This window comes from Somniosus microcephalus, chromosome 4, assembly GCF_052327205.1.
Source record: "Somniosus microcephalus isolate GS21.2 chromosome 4, FLI_Smic_1.0, whole genome shotgun sequence".
Taxonomy (NCBI): Eukaryota; Metazoa; Chordata; class Chondrichthyes; order Squaliformes; family Somniosidae; genus Somniosus; species Somniosus microcephalus.
In genome coordinates, this window is record NC_140990.1 from 6,162,830 (window position 1) to 6,176,694 (window position 13,865).

The following is a 13,865-nucleotide window of genomic DNA, read 5'->3' on the forward strand; positions in this document are numbered from 1 at the left end:
AGACATCTGTGTTCCTCCAATTCTGCCCTCTTGAGCATCCCTGATTATAATCGCTCAACCATCAGTGGCCGTGTCTTCTGTTGCCTCGGCCCTAAGCTCTGGAATTCCCTCCCTGAACCTCTCCGCCTCGCTATCCTCTTTTAAGACATAGAAACATAGAAGATAGGAGCAGGAGTAGGCCATTCGGCCCCTCGAGCCTGCTCTGCCATTCAATGAGATCATGGCTGATCATCCAAACTCAGCACCCTGTGTGGTAAACCACTTTTATCGTTCACTATCGTTACACTATGGTTATCACTGTTTATATCATTACGCTATGGTTATCACTGTTTACACTGTTGTATCACTACACAAGGTCACCTCTTGCCACGCTGTTATACCTGGGCTGACCACAGCTGACTCCGTCCATGGCTCCGCCTGCTTGCCCAGGTATAAAGGTGGTCGACTGGCTGGTATTCCTCCTTGTTGGACCCGATCACCCACGAGGGTGGGCTCTGTTATTTAGCCAATAAAAACCTATAGTTACTATCTTAACTCATCACTTTTCATTGGATGAATTGATAGGTATATCAATTTTATTGGCTAAATTTTGAAATGAGTGGATCAGAGCAGCCAAACGACCAGCCAAATGGCCAGCTACAACAGCCACAGCAGCCGGCCTGGCTGCGAGCCCTCCGACCGCTGTACCTGGATCTAAACCCACAGGCAGCGAACTCAGCCCTCGACTTCAAACACTGGCTGAGCTGTTTCGAATCCTACCTGGGAGAATCCAGCGTGCCTCCGGGATCCAAACTAAGAGTTCTGACCGCCCAAGTGAGCCCTAAAGTATTTGCATTCATCCAGGACCTTACTACATACGAGGACGCCCTCAACCTGCTGAAAGAGCAGTACCAGAGCCCGGTAAATTCTATGTATGCCAGACATCTCCTAAGATCCCGCTCGCAACAGCCAGGAGAGTCTGTAGATGAATTTTTACGGGCGCTACAAACACTTGGCAGGGACTGTGACTTTAAAGCTGTAACGGCTGCAGAAAATACTGAAGGGAATATCCGCAATGCCTTCGTGAAAGGCCTTCGGTCCGACTACTCACGGCAAAGACTGCTCGAATCAAAGGACCTCGACCTGAATACAACTGCAGCCCTCGCTCGCTCTCTGGAGGTGGCCCATCGGGACCTCAAGGCGTACTCCAGGTACTGTGCTGCGCGACCCTGGGACTCGGGCCCGACCCCGGCTGCAATACCCCTCGCACCGCCGCCTCTGGGACCTACCTCAGCATCGGCGTCCCAGAACCGATTGGGACCGCCACCCCCGGTACCGGCTGCGACATCGGAGCCCCGCGATCGGGCCGCCGGCTGCTTCTTCTGTGGCCAGGCGAAACACCCGAGGACGCGCTGCCCTGCAAGAAATGCGACTTGCTCCGATTGCCACAAGAAAGGCCACTTCGCGAAGGCCTGCAGGGGGAGAGCCACAGACGCCAGCAGTGCCTCATGCGAGTTGTGGGGGCGGCCATCTTTCATCAAGGCCACAGATGCCAGTATCCCCTCGTGTGAGTCGTGGGGGCAGCCATCTTTGATCAAGGCCACCGATGCCAGCAGTGCCTCATGTGAGTTGTGGGGGCGGCCATCTTCTCCGCCATTTTATTCAATGTCGTGGGCGCCGCCATTTTGTCCACCACACTCGACCGCCACCTTGTCTCCAGACCCGACCACCGCCTCACCCGCAGACTACAGCAGCTCGCTCAGCCATACACTAGCCTCCGTCACACTGGACCAAGCTCGCCCGCATCACCTGTCCAAGTCCATGATGGACATCAAAGTAAACGGCCACGCCACGACCTGCCTGTTCGACAGCGGAAGCACGGAGAGTTTCATCCATCCAGACATGGTGAGCCACTACTCCCTCACTGTCCGGCCAACGCGCAACCGGATCTCGATGGCGTCGAGGTCCCATTCTACAGACATCAGCGGCTACTGTGTTGTGACCCTGTCGGTTAGGGGCACGGAGTATAAAAATTTTAAACTCCTCGTCCTGCCCCAGCTGTGCGCTGCCATCCTACTAGGGCTGGACTTCCAATCCCACCTTCAAAGTGTCACTTTGGCATACGGTGGACCCCTCCCCCACTCACAGTCGACAACCAGCAGCCTTTAAACTGCCCACCGCGTACCACCTGCGGCCTATCCACCCTCAAGGTCCTGCCCCCTCCCTGTTTGCTAACCTCACCCGCGACTGTAAACCCGTCGCCACCAAGAGCAGGCGGTACAGCGCCGGGGACAGAGCTTTTATTAGCTCTGAGGTGCAGCGTCTCCTGAAGGAGGGCATCATCGAGAGGAGCAACAGCCCCTGGTGTGCCCAGGTCATAGTCGTTAAGACCGGCAATAAAAACCGCCTGGTCATCGACTACAGCCAAACCATAAACCGGTACACCCAGCTGGACGCATACCCCCTTCCCCGCATATCTGATATGGTCAATCAGATTGCACAGTACCGGGTATTCTCCACCATCGACCTTAAGTCGACCTATCACCAACTCCCTATCCGCCCTGAGGACCGCCAGTATACCGCCTTCGAGGCGAATGGCCGCCTCTACCACTTCCTTAGGGTTCCCTTCGGCGTCACCAACGGGGTTTTGGTCTTCCAAAAGGAGATGGACCGGATGGTTGACCAGAACGGGCTGCAGGCCACGTTCCCTTATCTAGATAACGTCACCATCTGCGGCCGCGACCGGCAGGACCACAATGTTAATCTGGAGAAATTCCTCCGTACGGCCGAACGGCTGAACCTCACTTACAATAAGGAGAAATGTGTGTTTAACACCTCGTGTCTTGCCATCCTCGGCTGCGTAGTAGAGAACGGAGTCATCGGCCCCGACCCCGAAAGAATGCGCCCCCTCATGGAGCTTCCCCTCCCCCACTGTCCAAAGGCGCTGAAGAGAACCCTGGGGCTCTTCGCCTACTATGCCCAATGGGTGCCGAATTATGCGGACAAAGCCAGACCCCTCATGAAGTCCACCTCCTTCCCCCTGATGGCAGAAGCGTGCACAGCCTTCTCCCTCATAAAGGGAGACATTGCTAAGGCCACAATGCACGCGGTGGATGAGTCTATCCCTTTCCAAGTGGAGAGCGATGCATCCGACTTCGCCCTAGCTGCAACCCTTAACCAGGCGGGGTGACCTGTGGCCTTCTTCTCAAGGACCCTCCAGGGCCCTGAGATCTGACACTCTTCGGTCGAGAAGGAGGCCCAGGCAATCGTGGAGGCAGTATGATGCTGGAGGCATTACCTGGCAAGCAAACGATTTACCCTCCTCACCGACCAGCGTTCGGTCGCTTTTATGTTTAATAACAAGCTGAGGGGCAAAATCAAGAACGACAAGATCTTGAGGTGGAGAATCGAGCTCTCCACCTATGATTATGATATCTTGTACCGGCCTGGTAAACTGAACGAACCCCCAGATGCCCTATCACGAAGTACATGCGCCAACGTGCAAATTGATAGACTGCAGACCCTCCACAATGACCTCTGCCACCCCGGGGTCACCAGACTTTACCACTTCATTAAGGCCCGCAACCTGCCCTACTCCATCGAGGAGGTCAGGACCATGACCAGGAACTGCCAAACCTGTGCCGAATGCAAACCGCATTTCTTTAGGCCAGACAGAGCAAGCCTGATCAAGGCCACCCGCCCCTTCGAGCGCTTGAGCATCGATTTTAAGGGGCCCCTTCCCGTCCTCTGACCGTAATGTGTACTTCCTCAACATCATTGATGAGTACTCCCGTTTCCCCTTTGCCTTCCCCTGCCCAGACATGACCAGTACCACGGTCATCAAATGCCTGAACGACCTCTTCGCCTTGTTCGGGTTCCCGAACTATATACATAGCGACCGGGGCTCATCCTTCATGAGCGAGGAACTTCGCCAGTTCCTACTAGCGAGAGGTATTGCTGCAAGCAGGACCACCAGCTACAACCCCCGAGGGAACGGCCAGGTGGAAAGAGAGAACGCGACTGTCTGGAAGGCCGTTCTCTTCGCCTTAAAGTCTAAGGGCCTGCCAACCTCTCGCTGGCAGGAAGTCCTCCCGGCAGCGCTGCATTCCATCCGGTCACTGCTTTGCACGGCCATTAACGCCACCCCCCATGAACGAATGTTTGTTTTCCCCAGGAAGTCGACTACGGGAACCTCGCTACCAACATGGCTGACTTCTCGGGGGCCAGTCTTGCTGCGAAAGCACGTGAGGGCCCATAAAATGGACCCCCTGGTCGAGAGGGTGGACCTCCTGCACGCCAACCCCCAGTACGCCTATGTGGCATACCCAGACGGGCGGGAGGACACAGTCTCCTTACGAGACCTTGCACCCTCGGGCACCCCTGAGACACCACCATTACCCCCCACCACCCCCCCAAATCCAGCTCAGGTAGACGGCATGCCGGAACCCCACGAGCCTTCGCCGACCACGCAGACACCAGCATTAACATCGGATACTGCATCACCGCCGCCGCTGCTGCGCCGATCAGAAAGACTTACGAGGCCTCCGGACAGACTGACATACCCGAACTGGTAGTACACTTCACCCCGCCGGACTCAAATCTAAACAAGGGGTGAATGTGGTAAACCACTTTTATCGTTCACTATCGTTACACTATGGTTATCACTGTTTATATCGTTACACTATGGTTATCACTGTTTACACTGTTGTATCACTACACAAGGTCACCTCTTGTCACGCTGTTATACCTGGGCTGACCACAGCTGACTCCGCCCATGGCTCCGCCTGCTTGCCCAGGTATAAAGGTGGTTGACTGGCTGGTATTCCTCCTTGTTGGACCTGATCACCCACGAGGGTGGGCTCTGTTATTTAGCCAATAAAAACCTATAGTTACTATCTTAACTCGTCGCTTTTCATTGGATGAATTGATAGGTATATCACCCTGTCCCTGCCTTCTCCCCATATCCCTTGATCCTTTTAGCCTTAAGAAATATATCTAACTCCTTCTTGAATATATTTAATAAATTGGCCTCCACTGCCTTCTGTGGTAGAGAATTCCACAGGTTCACCACTCTCTGGGTGAAGAAATTCCTCCTCATCTCTGTCCTAAATGGCTTACCCCTTATCCTTAGACTGTGACTCCTGGTTCTGGACTCCCCCGCCATCGGGAACATCCTTCCTGCATCTAGTCTGTCTAGTCCTGTTAGAATTTTATAAGTTTCAATGAGATCCCCTCTCATTCTTCTGAATGCAAGAGAATACAGGCCTAGTTTACTCAATCTCTTCCCATACGACAGTCCCGCCATCCCAGGAATCAATCTTGTGAACCTTCATTGCACTCCCTCTATGGCAAGTATATCCTTCCTTAGGTAAGGAGACCAAAATTGTACACAGTACTCCAGGTGTGGTCTCACCAAGGCCCTATATAATTGGAGTAAGACTTCTTTACTCCTGTACTTATATATTTCTTAAGGCTAAAGGGATATGGGGAGGAGGCAGGGACCAGGTACTGAATTTGGATGATCAGCCGTGATCTCATTGAATGGGGGAACAGGCTCGAGGGGCCCAATGGCCTACTCCTGCTCCTATCTTCTATGTTTCTATGTATTCAATCTTTCCTTGTAGCTGAAATTCTCTAGTCCTGGCAACATCCTCGAAAATCTCCCGTCTCGAGCAGTCACATCTTTCCTGCAATGGGGACGACCAGAACTGCACGCAGCACACTAGCCGGTGGCCTAACTGGTGTTTTTGTACAGTTCAAGCAGAACCTCCCTGCTCTTACATGATACAGAAAGAGGCACTGCCCCTTTAAATACCTGGGGGGCACCCATTCCCCTTTAAATGGCCAAGCAATGTTTTTTGTTGAAAAGGGGCCGCAGTCCCCTTTGACTCACCCCCCACCCTCTCACCCACCACAAATACTCACAAGAGAGAGAGAGAGGAGGAAGAATGCTGGTCTTTGTCCCTTTATATGGGGTTTTGATCGAGCAAACAAGGAGAAGCTGTTGTCACTGGCAGGAGGGTTGGTAACAAGAGGACACAGATTTCAGGCCATTGGCAAAAGAATCTAGAGAGGAAATGAGGAGACTTTTTTTTACACAGCGAATTGTGATGATCTGGAATGCACTGCCTGAATGGGAGGTGGAAGCAGATTCAATAGTAACTTTCAAAAGGGAATTGGATATATACTAAAAGCAGAAATTTGCACGGCTGTGGGGAAAGAGCAGGGCAGTGAGACTAATTGCATCGCTCTTTCAGAGAGCCGGCACCAGCACGATGGGCCAAAAGGCATCCTACATAAGAACATAAGAAGTAGGAGCAGGAGTAGGCCACACGGCCCCTCGGGCCTGCTCCGCCACTCAATAGGATCATGGCTGATCTGAACCTAGAATCACGTCCACTTCCCTGCCTTCTCCCCATAACCCCTTATTCCCTTATCAGCTAGGAAATTGTCTATCTCAGTTTTAAATTCATTTAATGTCGCAGCTTCCACAACTCTCTGAGGTAGCAAATTCCATAGATTCACCACCCTCTGAGTGAAGAAGTTTCTCCTCATCTCAGTTTTGAAAGGGCAGCCCCTTATTCTAAGATTATGCCCCCTAGTTCTAGTCTCACCCATCAGTGGAAACATCCTCACCGCATCCACCCGATCAAGCCCCCTCACAATCTTATATGTTTTGATAAGATCGCCTCTCATTCTTCTGAATTCCAATGAGTAGAGGCCCAACCTACTCAACCTTGCCTCATAAGTCAACCCACTCATCTTCAGAATCAACCGAGTGAACCTTCTCTGAACTGCCTCGAGAGCAAGTATATCTTTTATTAAATATGGAAACCAAAACTGTACGCAGTATTCCAGGTGTGGCCTCACCAGTACCCTGTATAACTAAAGCAAGACTTCCCTGCTTTTATACTCCATCCCCCTTGCAATAAAAGCCAAGATTCCATTGGTCTTCCTGATCACCTGCTGTACCTGCATACTAACCTTCTGTGTTTCATGCACCAGGACCCCCAGATCTCTTTGTACTGCAGCACTTTGCAGTTTCTCTCCATTTAGATAATAACTTGCTCTTTGATTTTTCTGCCAAAGTGCATAACCTCACACTTTCTAACATTATATTCCATCTGCCAAATTTTTGCCCACTCACCCAGTCTGTATGTCCTTTTGCAGGTTTTTTATGTCCTCCTCACTCACTGCTTTCCCTCCTATCTTTGTATCGTCGGCAAACTTGGATACATTGCACTCGGTCCCTTCCTCCAAATTGTTAATATAGATTGTAAAGAGTTGGGGTCCCAGCACCGACCCCTGCGGAACACCACTAGTTACTGATTGCCAACCCGAGAATGAACCATTTATCCCAACTCTCTGTTTTCTGTTAGATAGCCAATCTTCCACCCATGCCAGTATATTGCCCCCAATCCCGTGATTTTTTATCTTGTGCAGTAATCTTTTGTGTGGCAGCTTGTCTAATGCCTTTTGGAAGTCCACATATACCACATCCACTGGTTCCCCTTTATCCACCCTGTTTGTTATGTCCTCAAAGAATTCGAGCAAATTTGTCAAACATGGATTCCCCTTCGTAAAACCATGCTGACTCTGTCCGATTAAAGTATGATTATCCAAATATCCTGTTACTGCTTCCTTAATAATGGACTCCAACATTTTACCAACCACAGATGTTAGGCTAACTGGTCTATAGTTTCCAGCCTATTGTCTACCTCCCTTTTTAAATAAGGGCATTACATTAGCAGTTTTCCAATCTGCTAGGACCTTTCCTGAATCCAGGGAGTTTTGGAAAATTACCACCAATGCCTCCACAATCCCTACCGCTACTTCTCTCATGACCCTATAATGTAAGCCTTTAGGTCCAGGGGATTTATCCGCCTTTAGTCCCATTATCTTACCGAGTACCATCTCCTTAGTGATTTTAATCGTGTTTAGCTTCTCCCCCCCCCTATAGCCCCCTGTTTGTCCAGTGTTGGGATATTTTTAGTGTTCTCTACTGTAAAGACTGATACAGAATATTTGTTCAGCGTTTCTGCCATCTCCATGTTCCCCACTACTAATTTCCCGGTCTCGTCCTCTAAGGGACCAACATTCACTTTAGCCACCCTTTTTCTTTTTATATAACTGTAGAAACTCTTGCTACTGTTTTTATATTTTTTGCTAGTTTGCTTTCATAATCTATCTTCCCTTTCTTAATTAATCTTTTAGTTATTCTTTGCTGGCTTTTAAATGCTTCCCAATCTTCTATCCTCCCACTAGATTTGGCTACTTTATATGCCCTTGTTTTCAGTCGGATACTATCCTTTATTACTTTACTTAGCCACGGATGGCTGTCTTTTCTTTCACAGCAACAATTCACAAAACATTGGCAATATAACTTGGAGCAGAGACGGTTAAGTGGCGCTGTGATCGAGGTGCTCAAAATTATATGGGGTTTTGATCGAGCAAACAAGGAGGAGCTGTTGTCACTGGCAGGAGGGTCGGTAACGAGAGGACACAGATTTCAGATCATTGGCAAAAGAATCTAGAGAGGAAATGAGGAGACTTTTTTTTACACAGCGAATTGTGATGATCTGGAATGCACTGCCTGAATGGGAGGTGGAAGCAGATTCAATAGTAACTTTCAAAAGGGAATTGGATATATACTAAAAGCAGAAATTTGCAGGGCTGTGGGGAAAGAGCAGGGCAGTGGGACTAATTGCATCGCTCTTTCAGAGAGCCGGCACCAGCACGATGGGCCAAAATGCATCCCACTGTGCTCTATGATTCTATAACATCAGCTTCTCTCTGCTCACTAGTACTGAGAGAACAGGGAATGATCTTTAAATCCAGCCCAGTTATTGGGGGCTCTTAACATTAACAAGCCCCAGTTGCCTGAATTAACATGGTTCAGTCCTGGATGTGATTAAAGGCATCGGAAACAGTGGAATTGACCCACCGCAGTCACACTGTGGACACTCTGGTGTGTCAGCGGGTGGGATACACCAGGGAATCCCTTTCCACACACTGAGGTTGACTCCAATGATCGGGAGTCCCAGGGTTTCAGATACCAGATAATCAAGCTCACAAAAACACAAATGTCTCTCCAGGCTTTATTAAGAGCGCCGCATAACACAGATCGGGTGATAATTCTCTCAATCTGGAGAATAGAAGTACAGTGGATTCGCGCGCGATCTTCTCGAGTCTGTTCCAACTGACAACGGATTAAGTGGCCTGTTCTTATACACAAGCTTGGTTACCGCTCAGGAAATGGGATTGTTTGGACCCGTCTGTTGACCGCCTGCTGAACTCCTGCTAATTCAGGGAATTTAGTCCATCTGTGACCAGACTATAACCACAAGCCCGTCTGGTTATCACACCTATATGGTCCATGAGGTTATCAGATTCACACCCAGACGTTGTGCCTTCACTTGTCTGGCACTTCATCCCATAACACGGGTACAGGGGCTCAGTAATGTTTCATTCAGCAGAAAAAGACAACGTACAACAACATACTGGTCAGCTTAGCAGATTCTCATCATTTTTATGTGGGTATAAATATTAAAGCCACTAATAAATCCAGGAGGGAATTCAGAAGAAAATTTTTACCCAGAGAATGGTGAGAATGGGGAACTCGCTACCACAGGGAGTGGTTGAGGTGAACAGCACAGATGGATTTATGGGGAAGCCACACAAGGGAGAAAGGAATGGGAGGAGATGTTGATTGGGTTAATTGAAGTAAGGTGGGTGTGGGGCATAAACACTGGCATGGACCAGTTGGGCCGAATGGCCTGTTTCTGTGCTGTACATTTTATGTAACACCATCTAAGGATAAGGGGTAAGCCATTTAGGACTGAAATGAGGAGGAATTTCTTCACCCAGAGAGTGGTGAACCTATGGAATTCTTTACCACAGAAGGCAGTAGAGGCCAATTCATTAAATATATTCAAGAAGGAGTTAGATATATTTCTTAAGGCTAAAGGGATCAAGGGATATGGGGAGAAAGCAGGGACAGGGATGATCAACCATGATCTCATTGAATGGCGGAGCAGTCTCAAGGGGCCGAATGGCCTACTCCTGCTCCTATCTTCTATGTTTCTATGAACAGTGAAACAAAGGGAATCATCATCACAACAATCTTAAAGATTAAACAGCAGTACAAGAATTTATAAAACATTCATCCATTCCATGTTCATGTCACCCCAGTTGTCTTCAGGGCCCTGTGCTACAGAACAGTGTGAACTCGCTGGTGTGTCAGCAGATTCGAGGACCAAGTGAATCCCTTCCCACACACACAGCAGGTGAATGGTCTCTCCCTAGTGTGAACTCGCTGGTGTCCGTTCAGATTCCTGGAGCTTTTAAAGCTCATCCCACAGACAGAACATGTAAATGGTCTCTGATCGGAGTGAACTCGCTGGTGTTGCTTCAGATCTTCAGAGGTTTTGAAGCTCATCCCACAGACAGAACATTTAAATAGTCTCTCATCAGTGTGATATCGCTGGTGTTTCAGTAGGTGGGATGACTGAGTGAATCCCTTCCCACACACGGAGCAGGTGCATGGCCTCGCCCCAGTGTGAACTTGCTGGTGTCTCACCAGGCTTGATGACCAAGTGAATCCCTTCCCACACACGGAGCAGGTGAATGACCACTCCCCGGTGTGAACTCACTGGTGTGTCAGAAGGTGGAATGACCGAGTGAATCCCTTCCCACACACGGAGCAGGTGAATGGTCTCTCCCCAGTGTGAACTCGCTGGTGTCCGCTCAGATTCCTGGAGCTTTTAAAGCTCATCCCACAGGCAGAACATGTAAATGGCCTCTGAACAGAGTGAACTTGCTGGTGTTCCTTCAGAGCCTCAGAGGTTTTAAAGCTCTTCCCACAGTCGGAACAGTTAAATGGCCTTTCATCAGTGTGAACTCGCTGGTGTCTACTCAGATTCCTGGAGCTTTTAAAGCTCATCCCACAGACAGAACATGTAAACGGTCTCTCATCAGTGTGAACTTGCTGGTGTATCAGTAGGTGGGATGACCGAGCGAATCCCTTCCCACACATGGAGCAGGTGAATGGCCTCTTTCCTGCTCTCTCCAGCTGGTGTCCCTTCAGCTTCTGGGACATTTGAAAGCTTTTCCCACAGTCGGACTGTTTCACCGGCCTCTCCCCAGTGTGAACTCGCTGGTGTGCCAGCAGATTCGAGGACTGAGTGAATCTCTTCCCACACACGGAGCAGGTGAACAGAATCTCTCCTGCTCTCTCCAGCTGGTGTCTCTTCAGGTCCTGGGGCCTTTTAAATCTCTTTCCACAGTCAGAACATTTAATCGGTCTCTCTTCACTGTGAACAAGCTGGTGTCTCAGGAGGGTGGCAGAATGAGAGAATCGCTTCAAAAACATGGAGCAGGTCAACGGTCTCACATCGGTGTGGACAAGCTGGTGTCTCAGCAGCACGGAGGGTGCAATTGATCCCTTCCCACACGGAGTGGTTTAAAGGTCTCTCCCTAGTGTGAATTTGCTGGTGTATCATCGGAGCGGATGACTGAGTGAATCCCTTCCACACACGGGGCCGGTGAATGGGCTCTCCCCAGTGTGTAGCCACTGGTGTCTCTTTGGGTACTTGTAGATTTTGAAGCTCTTCCCACACTCGGAACATTTAAAAGGTCTCTCATCAGTGTGAACTCTCTGGTGTGCCAGCAGATTGGAGGAGCGATTGAATCAGGTCCTGATGAATCGAGTGACTCTGTCTGTTCTTGATGTGATGTTTGGTCTGAGCTTCCTGTCTGTAAATGCTCCACTTCTAAAACCCTGTAAAAGGAGTGTAGATAAAATTGAATACAGAAAAGTGGGAGCTGAGACATTTTGCTCGGATGAGGAGAGAAAATACCTGCTAAATGGTACAATTTTAAAGGGGGTGCTACAAGGGAGCTTGTGCTCAATTCTTTAAAGGTGGCAGGACAGGTTAACAAAGCAGTTAATAAAGCTCATGGGATCCTGGGCTTTATAAATAGAGGCAGAGAGTACAAAAGCCAGGAAGTTATGCTAAACCTTTATAAAACACGAGTTCAGCCCCAGGGCAATATTGTGTCCAATTCTGGGCAGCACACTTTAGGAAGGATGTGAAGGCTTTGGAGAGGGTGCAGAGATATTTACTAGAATGGTTCCAGGGATGAGGGATGACAGTTCCGTGGATAGACTGGAGAAGCTGGGGTTGTTCTCCTGAGAGCAGAGAAGGCCAAGATGAGATTTGATAGGCGGTAAAACTCATGAAGCGTTTAAATAGTAAATAAAGAGAAACTGTTTCCAATGGCGGAAGGTCCAATCACAAGAGGGCTCGGATTGAAGGTGATTGGTCAAAGAACCAGAGGCGACGGGAGGAAAACTTTTCTTCTGCAACGGGTGGTTCGGATTTGGAATGCACTGCCTGATAGGGCAGTCAACACAGATTCAACAGTAACACAAAAAGTTAGCATGCAGGTACAGCAAGTAACTAGGGAGGCTAATGGAATGTTGGCCTTTATTGCAAGGGGGATGGAGTATAACAGTAGGGAAGTCTTGCTACAACTGTACAGGGCACTGGTGAGATCGCACCTGGAGTACTGCACACAGTTGTGGTCTCCATATTTAAGGAAGGATATACTTGGATTGGAGGCAGTTCAGAGAAGGTTCACTAGGTTGATTCCTGGGATGAAGGGGTTGACGTATGAGGAAACGTTGAGCAGGTTGGGCCTATACTCATTGGAGTTTAGAAGAATGGGAGGTGATCTGATTGAAACATATAAGATTCTGAGGGGGATTTATCCGGTGGCCCACACTGCGCCTGCACAGGACACACACCGGCCGTGCTGTGATCGCTGCTCTCTCCTTCCATGTGCAGAAGCTGATGATATTCAGGTCCCGATGAATAGAGCGACTCTGTCAGATCATGGTCTGAGCTCCCTGTCTGTAAATGCTTCACTTCTAAAACCGTGTAAAAGGAGTGTAGAAAGGGGTAAGAGGGAGAATGTTGCCTCATGTCCCCCTTTCCCAGCCCAGGGGCAGTGAAGCTGATTTTCAGGCCCCAGCTGCTGCACAGGTTGGTTGAAAGTATCAACAGTAATGGCGGCTGCAATCCCCACAAGCCCCCGCGCTCCAGAAAGCGCTCCGGTCTCCGCGCTGAGTTGTGACTGACCCCGCGCATGCGCCCCATGGCCGCGCCCTTTCCTGCTCCACAGACACCCTGGGCCCCTGTCAATCATCCTCCCCCGTGCCTGCGTGCTGGGCCCCTGAGCTCCAGGCTGCCGCGCGGGGCTTTCTTTGTAAAGTCGGTGTTGGTGAAGAGCCGCAATCAGTGAGGGAAACATAGAAACATGGAAGATAGGAGCAGGAGTAGGCCATTCGGCCCCTCGAGCCTGCTCCGCCATTTAATGAGATCATGGCTGATCATCCAAATTCAGTACCCTGTACCTGCCTTCTCCCCATATCTCTTGATCCCTTTAGCCTTAAGAAATATATCTAACTCCTTCTTGAATATATTTAATGAATTGGCCTCCACTGCCTTCTCAGTCCTAAATAGCCTACCCTTTATCCTTAGACTGTGACCCTTGGTTCTGGACTCCCCGACCATCGGGAACATCCTTCCTGCATCTGGTCTGTCTAGTCCTGTTAGAATTTTATAAGTTTCAATCAGATTCCCTCTCATTCTTCTAAACTCCAGCGAGTATAAGCCCAATCGACGCAATCTCTCCTCAGACGTCATTCCTGCCATCCCAGGTATCAGTCTGGTGAATCTTCGCTGCACTCCTTCCATGGCAAGAACATCCTTCCTCAGATAAGGCGACCGAAACTACACACAATACTCAAGGTGTGGTCTCACCAAGGCCCTGCACAACTACAGCAAGACATCCTTGTTCCTGTATTCGAACCCTTTCGCTAT

At 49.6% G+C, this 13,865-nt stretch overlaps 1 pseudogene; it reads right to left on the minus strand.

The window, feature by feature from the left end:
* Positions 1-13,139, minus strand: part of LOC147118216 (uncharacterized) — a 33,888-nt pseudogene extending 20,749 nt beyond the window's left edge.
* Positions 13,140-13,865: the final 726 nt, after the last annotated feature.